The sequence below is a fragment of the Anser brachyrhynchus genome, assembly GCF_964034855.1.
Source record: "Anser brachyrhynchus genome assembly, contig: SCAFFOLD_126, whole genome shotgun sequence".
Lineage (NCBI taxonomy): Eukaryota > Metazoa > Chordata > Aves > Anseriformes > Anatidae > Anser > Anser brachyrhynchus.
The window spans coordinates 143918-160538 of NW_027663679.1; the positions used below are offsets into that span (position 1 = coordinate 143918).

The window sequence follows — 16621 nt, forward strand, 5'->3', positions numbered from 1 at the left end:
CTCCTACACCCATTAAAAATAGGTTTTCACCATCATGAAGTCGTTTATTAGATAGCTAGCTATAAATGTACTCAGGACAATCATTTAGGTCACTGGTCACTTTTTTAGGCTATTGTAGGTAACAGATTTTGAAGATATCCACAAATCCCAGAAGCAGCTTGGCTTAGTACTGTGGCTCTAACATTTTCTTATGTTCTTATGTTTTTTCAGAGAAGTCCTATACAAAATTATATTGTCAGAATGCTGTCAATAAGGCATAGCTACTCGTTCTACTAATACAACCTCTGTATTATTGCAAATATCATCTGCTGGAGTAACAACAGCATCTTATCCCAGAGGGTGTTATAAAATGCATATATTATGACAATGTTCCCTCAGTAATTGGTAATTAACCCTACTGCAAGAAGCTGTGCCTGCTCTTCAGAGGAACAGGTTTATATTCAGAAGCTACTTCTTTGTTTACATGCTACATTTCAAAACTGAAATAACAGTAGCAATAAAAACAAACCAGATGTAAATTATACACTCAGGTAGAGAGTATTTATACATCCAAACAAGTCTGGAATTTTAACTGTTATAAATTTCCAATAGAAACAAAAATAATATGTCAGAAATACATGCTTATAGATTTACTTCCTTTCATTATCCTTTCAGAAATAAGCAAACTACCCACATTAAAGCCAGAGAAGACTGAAGAATATTCAAACCTGGATGGAACTGGAACTGTTTGTGTGACTCACAATAATCAAATAGTCTTCTTCCTCCACTGCAAAATGTTTCACACGTCTGGTATCCAGAACAGAAAGAGTCTGTATCTGCAAGGGAAATATGAGGGTGACTATGTTTATCTACATATGTATATAAACAAATACATTTTATATTACATTGTATATAGTGAGAAAAAGTACGCATAGAATGTTAAGAATTCCAAAATTATGTATAAAACTATACATGAAATAGCTTTTAAAACTTTATATTTTATATATATATATATATATATATATAAGCAACTAATTTACAGAATTAACATAACTTATCATACATTTTCCAGAAAATGTTCTATGACTTGATTGCTTGAGAATTTCTTCCCCCACTTCCAAGCAGAGCTACAGGCTGGGAGATGAGTGGTTGGAAAGCTGCCTGGCCGAGAGGGACCTGGGAGTATTGGTTGATAGTCGGCTGAATATGAGCCAGCAGTGTGCCCAGGTGGCCAAGAAGGCCAACAGCATCCTGGCCTGTATAAGAAGCAGCGTGGCCAGCAGGGCTAGGGAAGTGATTGTGCCCCTGTACTCGGCTCTGGTGAGGCCACACCTCGAGTACTGTGTTCAGCTTTGGGCCCCTTGCTACAGGAAGGACATGGACGTGCTCGAGCGAGTCCAGAGAAAGGCAACGAAGCTGGTGAGGGGTCTGGAGAACAAGTCTTACGAGGAGCGGCTGAGGGAGCTGGGGTTGTTCAGCCTGGAGAAGAGGAGGCTCAGGGGCGACCTTATCGCACTCTACAGGTACCTTAAAGGAGGCTGTAGAGAGGTGGGGGTTGGTCTGTTCTCCCACGTGCCTGGTGACAGGACAAGGGGGAATGGGCTAAAGTTGCGCCAGGGGAGGTTTAGGTTGGATGTTAGGAAAAACTTCTTTACCGAAAGGGTTGTTAGGCATTGGAATGGGCTGCCCAGGGAAGTGGTTGAGTCACCATCCCTGGAGGTCTTTAAGAGACGTTTAGATGTTCAGCTTAGTGATATGGTTTAGTGAAGGACTTGTTAATGTTAGGTCAGAGGTTGGACTAGGTGATTTTGGAGGTTTCTTCCTACCTAGACAATTCTGTGATTCTGTGATTCCCAGGTAATCCTCCCTGCACCCTCAAATGTAAATATATAAAAAATACAAACAATGTAAACAACTAACTATGACAAACTTACATCACTGAAGTTATGTAGTATTTTAGGACACAAAACTAACTCTTGTCACACAGAGTGCTTTTTTCTAAAACATGGCCAGACTGGAGGACCTCCCTTGGTCCTTGCCAACCCATACTATTTTAAGATTTTAAAATTAAAATCGATTTACCCACAACAATCTGTGTCCAGCCATGAATGCATACACACTGTTGTTAGAAGCTCCCTGTGTGGCTCCTCCATGAGTAACCACAAGGTAGGAAGAGGCTCCAATTTGGAAAGACACACAACTTGTAGGATTCCACATACTGAAATTCTGCAAGAAGAATAAAAAAAAAGTAAGATTGTGACTTAAATTCCTTATTAACTAGCATGTCTGGTGTTCAAAAACAAACATTTACCTCAACAGGAACAAATACTCCTTTCCACTGGTAGACAGTAGAAAACAAAGCTGGAGGCATACGCAACAGAACACCGTACAGGATTTCTCTTGAGGTAAAGAAACACCAACCAGATGCTGATTCTTCCACAAAACTTTGCAAGACAGATAGGACACTGATACCACCCCCTGCAATATAGTAAAAAATAAAATAAAATAAAATAAAATAAAATAAAATAAAATAAAATAAAAACACTATTTACTATTATATTACTCTTGAGATCTTTTCTAACCCCATTCCCATTATTTACCTCCCAAAGCCAGACCTAGTATGAGAAATGATGAAGTTGTGTCTTAGTATTTGTTATAAGTGTATATAAATACATAGAAATGTTACAATGCTAAGGATATAATGAGAGTTAAGCAGTAAATGTATTTTTCATTCATTACAACTGCACATGGAAGACATATAGGCAATTTGAGTCTGACTCATAATAATTGATCTTGGAATTTAGCTAACAAGAGAATTAGCTAGATAGCAAGTAGTAAAGAAAAAAAAAAAAAAAGACAAATTACAAAATGTTCATGTTTTGTTCCCCATTTACAACATGTTCATGTTTTTATTCCAAGACGGTCCCTAAGCACCGTCTTGTCAGAACTAAACTCCAGGAGCTAGACTCTTGCATGTCACATGTCATTTATACTGTGTTAGAAAGATCCTGAGTTACAAGTAGTACGGAACAAATTTTATTACACACACACAAATAAATAAATAAATAAATGGCTAGTGACAATAATGTTCATATTAGCAGCAAAGACAGAAATAGAGATTACTGAAACTGGCAGAAGTGGCTGATGACAAGGTGATTCTTAAGCAGCTAAAGTATTTTATCTACTAAATCTTACATAGGAAAATATTAACTGAATTGTGTCTGAATACTTGAATTTACATTCCCAAGCTACATCTCCTGTATGCTTGGCTACTCTCTTACTATCTCCACTTCTACAAAAGCAGTGGACATTCTCTGTAAAGTGAACGTACTGATGCCAAATGCAGTATCTGATGATGTCTCCCACTCAACGCTCACAGAAACGTTAAGCCCATTACTCCGTGAAACTTTCAAATAAGCTGTAGTGTTGGCTTCTTCAATTATGATGAAATTTGTCCTAAATGTGAGAATCATAAAAATAAGGAAAAAATTATTTTATAGTATATTCATTGCTGTAATAAAAATAAGATTTTTACTGTACAATTCCAGATGCAGAATATACAACAGAAATAAAAAGAAAATATTAATAACAGGTTTCAGTATCTGATGGACTGGTAGCTACATTAATTAGGGTTTCCCAATGATCCTTACTACAATCATGCAAAATCATAGGCAATTCAACAAAATCTTTAAACAGACTGAAATTTAAGTATATTAAATTCACGTAATAAATGTTTAGATAATATTATTATTAAATATTAATATAAATTATTAACTCTAAACATCAATGTATTAATAAAATAGCATACATACATTTTTTATTTAAATAGTAAATTTATTTAATCTGTATGGTTTCAGCTGAATGGTTTTTAAAAATGGCAGTCCATATGTGTCACTTGCTTCTGAAAAACAGCCTTCAGTGAAAGTATATTTTTTACAGGTTTAAAAATGAAAGTAAATTATAAAACGTATGACTTCCTGGACACTGATATGAGGTTTGGAACTTTTAACATGGAATACTATCAGTGGAATATGTAGGCACTAGTGAAGTATTAGTTTATAAAGAAAAATAATAATAAATAAATTGAAATTTTGGATTATGAATAGTCCTTTTTATGCATTTTTCTACTCTTTTGTTTAGCAGTAATAGTATTTCACAATACCTTTCAAAGTTACAGATTTACAAATTGGGTTGCTGAATTTCTTTAATGCGATCCATCAAAAACAAAATTGTAGAGAAATATTATCTCTTTGGAGTATGAGCAACTATCTCCTTTTTACTGATCAGTGTAAAGTACCTATTTCCAACTGTATAGATGCTGAAAAGCCCTAGTGGAGCCTGGTTTTGTAATATTGTAATCATAGTTTCCACTCTCGTGCCTAGTCTGGCTCCTCCAGTTGGATTGAACAGGGTGACAATGAAGTGCTCATCCATTTCTGGTTCTTCATCTAGTACCGCAGAAATATGCAGCGTCTGATAACAAAACAAGCATACAATGTTATTGAGACATGATAACAGATGATGACACAGCTCTATCAGAATGTGCTACCTTTTTTTTAAATTTATTTCACTATAAGGCTTTGGATAGCATAGCAGGAGAAGAGCAGCTCATGAAGCTGGAGAGGACAGAATTGAGGCAAGCTCAGACTGAGTTCAGACTGAGGTTCTAAAGCCATCCATCTAGTGGCCTCCATTGGTGCAACACTAAGATGAGCATATTCACTTTTCGTTGTTGTTGTTCTCTTTTCTTTCTTTTCTCATCCTATGATCCTCTGAAGTTTTTGATCCTAATTTCATACTTTTGTTCTCTATTTATTCCATACATTTTTGGGTAGTTTATACTCACAACACAGCTATAAGTGTAATCAGTTAAGTTGGTTTTAATTTATTTTAGTTGGCAGCTAAGCTATCTTCAGGGAAACAGGGTAATCTCACTACTGGTGCTGTCAAGAAAGAAAAGGAAAAGGAAAAAAAAAAAGCAAGAATAGTGAGAGATTTGAAATACTCTTTCCTCTCGATGCTTCTTTCCCTCTCCTACACCACTGTGGATGAAGATCAGGTCTTCTAAAGGCAATCTCAAACTAGCAAAGAGCAATCTAGAGAAAGCTAAGTGCTTCACTTTCATTTGGGGCTCACTGTCATCCTTCACACTACTCAAACAAGCAAAAAATTTCATAGGTACGCATAGCCTTGCTGTACAAAATAAAAAGTTAGTGATGATGCATTTGGAAATAATACAAAATTTACAATGTTTTATATTTCTGTTCATTTCCACAATAAACCATATTTACCAACTATATTAAGAAGGCTCCAACTTCTTATAGATCTGCTGCATTGTGATTCCAAATGCATCTAAAGGCCAGAAATTGAAAACCAGTGTTTCCAAGAAAAGTTTGTCTCAGTTTCTATCCTATTGCCTGTAATATGCTAACACTAGCTTCACCAGCTTTACTGGCAAAAATAAATAAATCGAATTGTGATTAAACCTTAGAAGAGTCAGGATTCACAAACTTAAGCTAGTTCATTTTGTAGCTGACATTCTTGTGAGGACAGTATAGAGGCAGTGAGCTTAATACTTAAGTTATTTTCCAATCCTAAGACAGACAACTGTTCTACTTTTTGTATTTGTTGCAGCACATTCTGTTTAGTTCAGACTAACTAAAATGTTAAATTACAGAATGGGATTTTTACTTTGATCTTAACTATTAGGCTTGCAAATTATCACTTTAATTTAAAGTAAGTTTGCATTTCAGCTATAGATTGACTACATAAAAAGAACTGTTCCAAAGCACACATGAACGTTATCTATAGTGTACTGTTTTCAATTTACCTCAACCCTTACAAACTAAGAAACACCTAAAGATGAGCCCATTTAATTTTCACACACTTCCACATCAGATAATAACAGGAAATCAGTCACAGCTCATGACTCAATTCACTTTATGAATGAAAGAAGTAGAAAAAATAAACAGAAGATAAAGCACAGACATTTCTGAAATCTTTCCAATATTTCCAAAAAAAAAGCTTCCTAGACTTCTCTGGTAATAACTAGCATATTACCTTGAACCTGACTCCCTCTTCGAGCACAATATATCCTTGAGAAGGGGTCAAATCCATTGTTGCCTCTGAAGAATTAATCTCACTTACAAGATACTGAACAGTCACAGTGCCAAATATTCCCTGAGGTGGTTCTCTGATAATATTCAATACTGCAACACTTTCCATCAAATGGATAGATGTTTGCTCTCTCAGAAAGAAGTGATTGCTGTTATTGAATGACAAAACTCCATGGCCATCATCATTGGCAAGTATAGTAATTGTAGCTTTTGAAAAAGAAATAATGAAAATATTCTTTGGTTAACATAGTAAAATATAAATATACATATATAGTAACATAATACATAACATAAACACAAATACATTCTTCCTTTAGTGTGTATATAATGCTTATGTGTCCATGACATTACCTGAAGAGAATGGGAAGGCATTTCACTTTAACTAGGAAGATCTCTAGACAGGAAGAATATAGTCTCTCCTAGAAAAGGATTATGAACTCTCTAAAAAGACCTCAGTTCAGTGAGGTAGTACACATTGAAAAACTCATCTTCGTGCTTTCTGATTCATTGCTTTACATATAAACTTTTTAATTGCACAGATTTCACAGGGATGTTTCAGAACCTTCCAAAGGAGTATAAAGATTCACCATAGCAGGACAATGGTGCTTTCTGAAATATGATTATTCAGAAAAGTGGAATTAAAATGTGTGCCACAGAATTCTAAAGAAATGGAACATTAAAACTAAGTTTTACCTGTTGTGTTCTCCCCTAATTCCAGCCCCAGAGATGGATTTGTTAAAATTAACTGGAACTTCTCATCACCTTCAGGAATCTCATCATCAAAAATCATGACATCAACAGATTTATGCCTTTCTCCATCAGCAAAAAAAAGAGTCTAGCGTTGAAACACATAAAGCACCGAATACTTACATCAGTTAATATCACACAGAAATTTTTGACTACGGTAAACAGAATTCTGTGAAATAGGAAGGAAGGGAAAGCATAGGAAGAGCCATATTCTCTGTTCCTTATAAACTGATTGAATCAGAAATATAAAGGTTCAGCACATTACAGAATGAGGACAAGAAAGAATAATTTATTTTGAAAGTCCTGTTGCAAAAATAGTCTATGAAAAAGTTTGTATGTCTAATCAAAATTAAATTTGAAATCGATGTTTGAAAGTTTACATTTTGCTTTATATTAAAAAATATATTTTTAAAAAAGAAATAAATAGTAAGAATAAGAATATTTTTATTTCATTCTATTTAGATTACCAAAGCAACTGAAACAAGCTGAAACATCTAGCATCACTACTGATCATTCTGCAGAATAATCAAGAAGATATTCTTTTACGGAAGCTGAAAGAATAAAAAGTACTAGATTTAGAGTTGCTTCTTACCCTTGAGGTTACATTAAAATCCAAACCCAGCTGGGCCTCCAAATTTTGGGCATAAAAAAATACAGACACATTGCCATATGATCCTCTGTTTCGGTAAGCCATTACTGTCAGATTCCCATGAGATTCACTAACTTCAAAACTAAAATAAAAAGAATAATTCTCAATGTTCACTGATTATGTTCTTTTGAAAAAGATAGTACATTTTTATTACATTTTCACTCTGAATTATTCCCTACATTATAGTTCTCTAACGCATCCTTTTTACCTTTTTTCTCTTATCTAAATTGAATTAAGTAACATGAGGTTTTTGTTTTGTTTTGTTTTGTTTTTTGCTTACATGAATGGTGAGGCTGGAAGAGTTGATGCAGGCTGGGGAGGTTAGGCAAATTGGTGATATAAAAGGACAACAGTGAAAGTAGTAATAAGTAAAAGAATTCTGATTAGATGAATAGTGAATTTTTGTTTTCAGTGTGGGAATCCCACTTTCTAGTTCAGCTGAATTGAATGATTACTTTACCATCTCAAAGACATGGCCCTATTTTTAACAGGAGTTTTACTTTTAGAAAGAAAATGGGCAACACCAATCACTAATTGGCACAGTAAGTTCTTCAAGGAAGATGAGACTTACTTGGTACCTTCCCATTCAATTACTCCTCTTACACCATCATTAGCATCGATAACAATTTGAGAAGCTAAACCTTCCACATCTAAAAGGCAAAACAGAAAGACAAAAATTAAAGAACAATAAAATCAATTTTCTTGATTTTCAAGAATCACAGAAGCATTTATTCAATCGGTACTAATATTACAGTGTCTTTACAAAAAATGTGTAGGAGAAAATGGGAGTGGGCAAGATAACTGGAAAGAGTCCTTACTACTAGAAGTGCAATAATGCGTCTTGAATTAGCACTGTAATATTTAATAATGCATAAAAAAAAAAAAGACTAAGGAAAATGTAGAAAGTTAAACAGCACATAAAACATTAGAAAATAATAAAGTCTAGATTTGCGATGGAATCTTAATTTGTCTTCACTATAAGTGTTTATTACAATGACATTCAATATTTTGCATTTGCCATTCTGAGTATGAGAAAGACAATGAGGAAGAATAATAAATGATTCAGCATTTCATCTTCTATTTGTGCTTCAGTGCCTCATCATACATTCTAATGGCACACCTCAGATTTCACTACAAATACACAACTATTAATTTATTTGTGGGGTGTTCACATACTGTAATATTCTACTGCTCCATAAAGACATACAGGTATTTACAATTAGCCTGAAATCGTAATTGAATACACTGCAGTGTGAAAAACACCAAATAATAGGTTAATGTCAGAAAAGTCTACTAACTTCAGAGACCAGAACTTTACAGTCAAAACTTAATACTTCTCAGAAAATAGGTTGTTGTTTTTCAGACAACCGCACCACACAACTACCTTAACTTACTTGTTTACTTTTTATAAACTTCAACTTACTTTCTAAAACCAAATTGACTTCACCGAGTCTGCCATAAGTATATTATGTTTAGATCCATATACATTTTTCCATCAATTCAGATAAAACTGAACAAAAGTAGAAGATTATTGCCATGAATCTAAGCCTGTCACTATGAGGTAGAGATGACGATGAGCAATAGCTCTACACAGACAACAGAAGTGTTACTGAGGTTTACAAATCCTGAGGGAGTAATGGCAATTAGAGACATTTCTGCTTCACTCCTGCATTTTCTCATGTCACCCTGAAGTCAGATCTGTTCACCCAGGATCTGTAAGAGTTTGCTCACAGACACACACGCGGACACACGTATTTGAGTCAGGCTATTTCTTCTACCAGAAGAATTCACTGACATGTTATGTGAACACATTTTTTCCTTATGACTTAAAACTATTATTTTCTCATTGTAAGTAAAGCTGACCCAATGCAGTGTCACATCAGTGTTAAATGGTCATGGTTCAAGGAGACAGCCAAAGAGAAAGTGAGACTATACAACACTGTTTAGTTTGGATGAATCTTTCATTCTTATATGCTACTCCTTTCATATTTTAGACTCAACTATTCACAAATCAGCAATGAGTCTTGCAAGTTACCTTTCAATCTGTAACGAATTAACTCAGTCACTTCTATAAGCATGCAAAGAAAAGGGAAAAGAGTCAAAGAAGATGTCTGACATTATATAACTAGTCTTTAGTACCACAGGATAATCCAACAGTTCTTAAAGCTAATGACTACTATTCTACTGAATTCTGAAGAAGCAAAATGAGAAGCAGACTAAGCAAATAATAAAGATCATTGCAAGAGTAGGAAAACCATAAAATATGTTTCCTAAAAGTGATAAAAGAATAAAAACAGACTTTTTTAAAAGAGTGAGCAGAGTAGCCACATAAAGTTTTTTTTTTACTTTTTTTTTCCATTTTGTAGTTTGTAAATGAAAATCAGATGAAAAAATCACCAATAAACTTTTCAAATAATTGTCCTTTCCAACTGATAATTACTAACTCCTCTACGAAAATTAATTTAAATTTTCCCAGAGTTTAAAAAGCAAGAGATTAAGTGTAATAATAAATCTATTTCATATTCTATGATGTTTCTTCTAAATAACCATGTCTCATCTCAGCATAGTTGGTAAGTAAGAGGAATAATGGTAATCTCCCAAGGTAATATAATATAAACCATTAAAAAGGAAAAGTAAAAATAATTTGCTATAAGATGTTTTTACCTAGCTTAGGTGGGGATGACGTTGAATGGTTCATGATGAGTTCCACTGAAGTTAAATTAACCAAGAAGAATTCTTGCACCTCTGGTATATCATCCTGCAAAACACAATCCTGCAAAACACGCCTTGCCGAGGCGACCGGCTCCGGGGCAGACGCGTGCTGCAGCGGAGCGCGGGATCGGGACAGGCAGGGCTATTTTTCGGGCACCGAGCCTACGTGAGGGAGCCGCCAGGCACCGGCAGCCCTCGTGAGGGAGGCTGACGAGGCGTAGGCGGGGCCAGCAGCGTCAGCGTCAGCTCCTCCCCCCGGCCGTTCAAAGGCAGCCCTTAGGGAGCGCGAGCGACCAGGAGCGCGGCTGTACATCCAGTACATCCTCATGTACAATACAGTACATCCTCTTCTCATTGTCCTTTAAGAAACTTCCACAGAAGTCACCAAAAAGGATCACACAACAAGTCTCTAATATTACTGTGACACTAGAATTCATTTTTCTGTTTTCCTGAAATAATTTTATTGGGTCTGAAACTGATTATCGTGGAAGAATTAAGTAAGACATTATATATCATGAAAAAGATCCTGTGGTGACGCTAAACTATTCTTGCAAATAAATTACTGACCGATTTTAGAGGCATGTATCTCCAGCAATGAAAAAGTATGAGCCTGTAGCCAGCCATGAAGCACACTGTTCTAAATACTACTAGATAGTTGGTAAAGTTTTAATGAGACAACTTTATTACCTTTAGACAGAGGTAGAGCTGCTTTCTGTGACTATTTGATCCCTTGTGATTTTAATATTAAGATTGAAACCATCTTTCTAAATGATAGTGAAATATAACACAGGGCTTCAAATAATGGCTGCAAGCTTTAGTTCCCAAAATATTACCCTTTTGAAATCATACAGAAAAGTACAGAATTAAAGGGTTTAGAGGTTACCTCTAGAATAGTAATATTTATGGCAACTGATGTTTCTCCTTCTTCTAAAATCAGTGAGCCAGAAGCAGGTACATAATCAGCTCCTGGTTCAGCCACAGTCTCTTCTGTCTGATTACTTACAGTGAGCAATCCTGTAACTGTGGCATAAGTAACATTGATAGTACCTGTTTAATTTGTGAGGAGAAAAAAAAAAAGAAAAAAAAAATTGTTTTTCAGTTCTTATATAATGTTCACTGGAATGGATAAAGACAAGAGATCAAATTCTCATCCACAAAATAAAAAGACTAACTGCAAAACAGAAGGATTAAAAGAGTTATCCAAAGTACATTGGAGCTAGTGTACCTTTGTTACCGTTATCAATATGCCTTCAATTTGACCTTTGCTGACTTGTCTGTCTGCATAGGACTCAAAAATCATTGGGTCCAAATGCATCCAGAAATTTGAAGTTCTGTGGACCATAAATATGAAATTGCTGAAAGACTAACTGGGACATCTCATGTACCATTAATATGAGTTTTTGCAACAAGGACACTTTTTGGGAATGACAGATACCTAAGAAAGGCTCTAAAGACAGTGCTGGGAAACACAGATTAATAAATCTAGATACTTTCCTGGGTAGATTGACAAACTTCAATAGAGAACAAAATTAGGGGACACATGGATAAATATTACCAAGCAGAAAAGTTATACATTATAGTTTTGAGAATAAAGCCACCTCTCGCTAATCTGGTAGGGTAAGTCAAGTGGCAAACATAAGGAGTATGAACCTGAAATAAAATGATAGATGAAATTAAAAGCTGCTCTATATGAAATAAAATGTAAGAGATAAAAGAGTCCTAATTAATAAATAAGTAACGATGCTTATTTTAATTCAGTGAGAGATCTTGCACTTACTATGAACAATTATCTTAAAACATTAGTTTACTGAATAGTGTTCAAAGAGTACACTAGAGTATGGACTGGTATTAAAAAATAAATGGAAAAATAGTGTCATTAAAATGTCTCTAAAACTCTCTGGTGTCTCCAGATCTTGAAAAGCACTGTAAATGTTACTTCATTTCAAAACAAGTATGGCAAAAGAAACAGCCAGATTATCACCGAGGTGTAAATATAGTCCAAAAAGGCAAATAGGAAATTATTATACATGTTTTCTCACAACATAAGTTGCTATTTTCAGGCAACAAACACAAGATTCATTTTTTTTTTTCATGAAGCACACTATTGTATTGTAGAATTGAATACTATATAGTTTAAAGGATGTTAATGGATAAATTGATTCAAAGAGGAATCAGAAATTGTCAGAGGAGACATAAATTGAATTCAATGGTCTGGACACAACTTTTTCCATGTGACATTCCTAAGGTGCTGACTTCCTGAAATTCAGAGAAAAAATATGTGGGATGTGTGTACATGTCACTTTTCTCATGTTTTTTATTTTTTCTGAAGAGACTAATGCTTTGAGACAGACTCATTAGACAAAAATATGGTAACCTTAATAGCCACCTGATTGTTACAGCTTTCAGATCCCTTGCTGTATTAATGAGGATTATGACTCTAGTAATAAGTAATATTTAGTTTCCAAGTCTGCAGAAAGAAGCTTAGAAGTTCTGAAAAAAATACCAACTGTAACAAAGATTTTTCCAAACTTTCATTATCATGGCTTTTATTTGCCTAATGATAAGCAAAACAAAACTTCCTTTCTCTTGGAGTTGTTATACAGACCTAGAGATCCAAATTCTCTGTTAATAAAAAGCTGAATTGTTTTGTTTTCTTCTGGGATTAAAACCACCCTGGATGTGGAAGCAAAATTCAAAATTCCATGTGGTTCATCACTAGCTTCTACTGTTAGAACAGCTTCATATCCTTGACTATCCAAAACAGCAGCACCTGTAGAAGAAACTCCTGCAAGAGAATCAGTGGACTGCAGTGAATGAAGTGTTATGCAACTAATATTTTTGTCTTACATTATTGTTAATATTACATTTAAATAACGTTCAGTAGCCATGCAAATACCACGAAACCAAAGCTCACTGAAGTATGTGGATGGTGTGGGACCTACACACATATATATACTTACATTCTATAACAAATAGAAACAGAAATTTTATGCATACCAAGTACAAAGTCACAAAAATGTATTAAAAAATAAGAAAACTTAACAGGCCAGTGCCAAATATCAACTTCCCTATATTTTAAAAGGAAATAAACCATTTTCCCAGGAAGTACCTCCAAAAGCTTAAAACTATATTCCACTTCACAATCATTACATCAATAAACTGATATGTTTTCCAACTATTGCTTTGATGAATAATTTTGCTCATCCCGTTGGGCCACAGTGACTCTCGGAAGTTGATAAGGCACCTCGCAGCAACACAATCCATGTCAAGTTAGTTTGGTGTTTGGACATTAATTTCAGTTTGAAAAAAGGTATTTCAGAACGGATGCAGTTTAAGGCTTCTTTTCTCACTATAATTTTAATGGCAAGAATAAAATATTCTGACCACCTTGAATTCAGGGACAGATCAGTAAGTCTGCAGCTTGACAAGATTGTTTAAAAAGATAAAAATATCTGCATGTTTCATGGCAACTCTATCCATGACATATTAGTAAACTCAGTTTGCATTAAGATTAAGGGAAGAAACAACCATTGAATTAAATAGGCAGAGTTAAATCAGGATTGAAAACCATTTAAGTGTATTTGTGGAGACACGGTGGGATTTATATATACATACATAAGGACCAAGCCTATTTCAATAAAATGTTAATGAACTTTGCGTACTTTGCACCAGCTGCAGTTTGCTCAGTCCTATACCTCCAAAATGAAATAATAAAATTAAAAATATTATATTATTAAATGGTATTTTTAAGATGTAGCTGGCTATAGTTCTGCATTACCTTCTGTTTTGATGTTGTATAGGATGACTTGGTATTCTTCTTTTTCTTCAGGAATATGGTCATCCAGCAGATCAACATACAATGTTGTATTCAACGTCCCCTATTTGTTTTAAGGGTAAATTGATTAGCCATTATTTTATAAAACACAAGTGATATCATAATGACAAGTATTTTGAACAATTTCTTTAAGAAGAGTTAAGTATCAAGAATTGTAAGCTCCCTCCAGTTTGTAAGTCAAAAAGTGAGAAATTAAATAATCAAACCAAGAAAGAAGGACTGTTGAAAAGGCACACTTTTTCTCAGATCAGTTCTAATCACACTATTTTCCTGTAGCCAACATCACTGTTTATGGACTTACCTCAGGAAAAAAAAGTATTCCAGAATAGTTTGCAAAATTTTGTTTTACATTATGTCCTACTATCTTCCACTCAACAGTAACATTTCCCAGTCCTGGAGGAGTTCTTACGATGTGGAATTGTAATTGTTCTCCTAGGAATAAAGGACAAGATGCAGTGTTTCAGGGTCTCCTCTTCTACATGTTGGTTATAAAAATGAGAGGTCAAAAACATGCATCACACAGTTAAAGTATTTTTCCTGAAAGATATTGCTATTTTTGTCAGTTTGAATTTCACAGTAGTTATATACCACATTCACTTTTAATGCTGAAAAGAAAAACCTAAACTTAAACTCTTCTAGTTTTTTTTCTTCTGTTTTTAGTTCACACTTGGAAATAATTATGAACATATGAGGGAACTTGGTATAGATGAATAACTTAGAAAGGGAATGTTCATGAAAACATGCGCAAACATTAGAGCAATACAAGTCTGTAAACTGTACAAAACAGTAACTACTGTATGTACCAACAATAATAGTAGTTTTCTACAACAGTTCCCTGGAAAGAATACACATTATCTGAACATTTGCACTGTCTTGTGACTTTATTCAATGCATGCAGAAAAAAATGCTTATAATTATCTGTAAGTTCCGTTTATGTGAGTTCGAACTTACAAATATGGTCACTGTTAGAAAACAAAACATTCAGAAAATGTTAATAATTTCTTATAATCTCAGAGGTAATCAGTATTGCTGGACAATGTGCATATAAAGGAAGCAAATACTATGGTATTTTGCACATTTATAACATTTAACCCCAAAGGCACTTTAATTAAAAAGAGTAGACCTCTTAGTAGGCTTTGTAAAATGTGGAAATTGTTTTATATTCACAAGTTTTTCACAAAATTTCCATTAAATATTTTAAATGTGGACATGTGAAATTAGCATGTTATATCAACATGGAATAGATCAGTAGGCAATATTTTGCAAAACATTCACAATAGAGGACAGATGGTTATTTATAATAGGTAGGTACATGGCATTCATATTTCATATGCATTTTTCAGGTCCACAGAATTTAAGTTCAACAGCACATTTTGTCCTGCATTGGCTTTCAGAGACATGAAATATGCAGAAATCTACAATTCTGAGATTTTTGAAAACAATACATGAGATTTCTTTTGCTTATTGAAGAATTAACAAAACATAAGATAATGTTATAATAACATTATGCTGCCCAACTAGTCCCTTTGATTATGCAATTTAGAGAGCAGCAACTTAGGATGCTGTCTTGCTATTCTACTGTATTACCTTACAGAATTGTACAGCATTGTACAGCTAAAACTGGCAAGAAAAATCTGAAAATTTTCTAGTTACATTTATTTTTTGTAAGGAAGAGTCAGAGATATGCATGTATATTGGCTACCAATGAAAGAGAAAGGAATTCTTAACTTCAAGAGCCCTTAATATACTTAAATAAAATTTAATATTGTAAAGAAGTAATACAAAAACTGTATACACCCATTTTCAAATACATAAATGTGCTATTCAGCCCCAACATTTCAAACTTCAGTTAAGTCTCAGAGATGTCAACATTGATGTCGACATTGATGTCGACATCTTTGGCTTAAGTTGGTCCATGTTGCTTCTAAGAAAATTAAGGAATTCAAAATTTATTGATATCACAAGGATTCCACTTCTACAGTCAAATATCTGGATGGTAGACTCCCAATTTACAGGTTCCTCTGAGGCTAAATCATTACAGTGTTTAACACTGCACTGCAATCCACTATGTTCTATTTGAGAATTTTGCATATCCATTACAAAGAAATAAAGATTTAAAAGAAAAGTGGTTTCAATGGTTTAGTACCATTGGGAAAACACACACACACACAAATAAGGCAAAGCTTATTTCAATATATCTCTATAAGTTATAATGAATTTTCATTGAAGACTGGGAAAAATGCTTTATGATATAGAAAGCTGTTCCACTATAATCCAAACACTGAGAAGAAACTTGAAGTCATTATTACAGATTCCAAGTAGTTATTTACTGATCCATGTTTCCTACCAGCTTTACCAAGATTTTTTTGGTATTCCTATCCAGAAGAAATGCTAATATGAACACTAATTGATTTCTGAAGATTGAAAGTGTTATTAGGCTAAATTCAATATTTTTTTTAATATTTAATCCTTATCCATACTTTTACATTTCTACATTGTGACTTAATAAGTGATGCATCTCTTACATAGAGAAACAAAGAGGTGGGTATTTATCGCTGTGAAGAAGGGAGCATCAGCCGCTCT

The 16621-nt window shown here is 34.2% G+C and overlaps 1 long non-coding RNA gene and 1 pseudogene across 2 annotated transcripts in view; one reads left to right on the forward strand and one right to left on the reverse strand.

The window, feature by feature from the left end:
- The window catches only part of LOC308187048 (adhesion G-protein coupled receptor V1-like), a 148724-nt pseudogene that overhangs the window by 73171 nt on the left and 58932 nt on the right, over positions 1-16621 (reverse strand). The window contains exons 35-48 of the transcript XR_013956118.1: positions 14340-14470; positions 13982-14081; positions 12809-12988; positions 11087-11250; positions 10156-10249; positions 8063-8141; positions 7435-7573; positions 6789-6930; positions 6040-6302; positions 4277-4452; positions 3311-3435; positions 2291-2457; positions 2062-2205; positions 708-815 (exon numbers count right to left, since the gene is read on the reverse strand). The product of XR_013956118.1 is annotated as an adhesion G-protein coupled receptor V1-like (transcript). The remainder of the gene's footprint in view (positions 1-707; positions 816-2061; positions 2206-2290; positions 2458-3310; positions 3436-4276; positions 4453-6039; positions 6303-6788; positions 6931-7434; positions 7574-8062; positions 8142-10155; positions 10250-11086; positions 11251-12808; positions 12989-13981; positions 14082-14339; positions 14471-16621) is intronic.
- Positions 696-7441, forward strand: LOC308187056. The gene is made up of 3 exons (XR_013944436.1): positions 696-834; positions 1350-1502; positions 7305-7441. It is a non-coding gene; the product is annotated as an uncharacterized lncRNA (long non-coding RNA).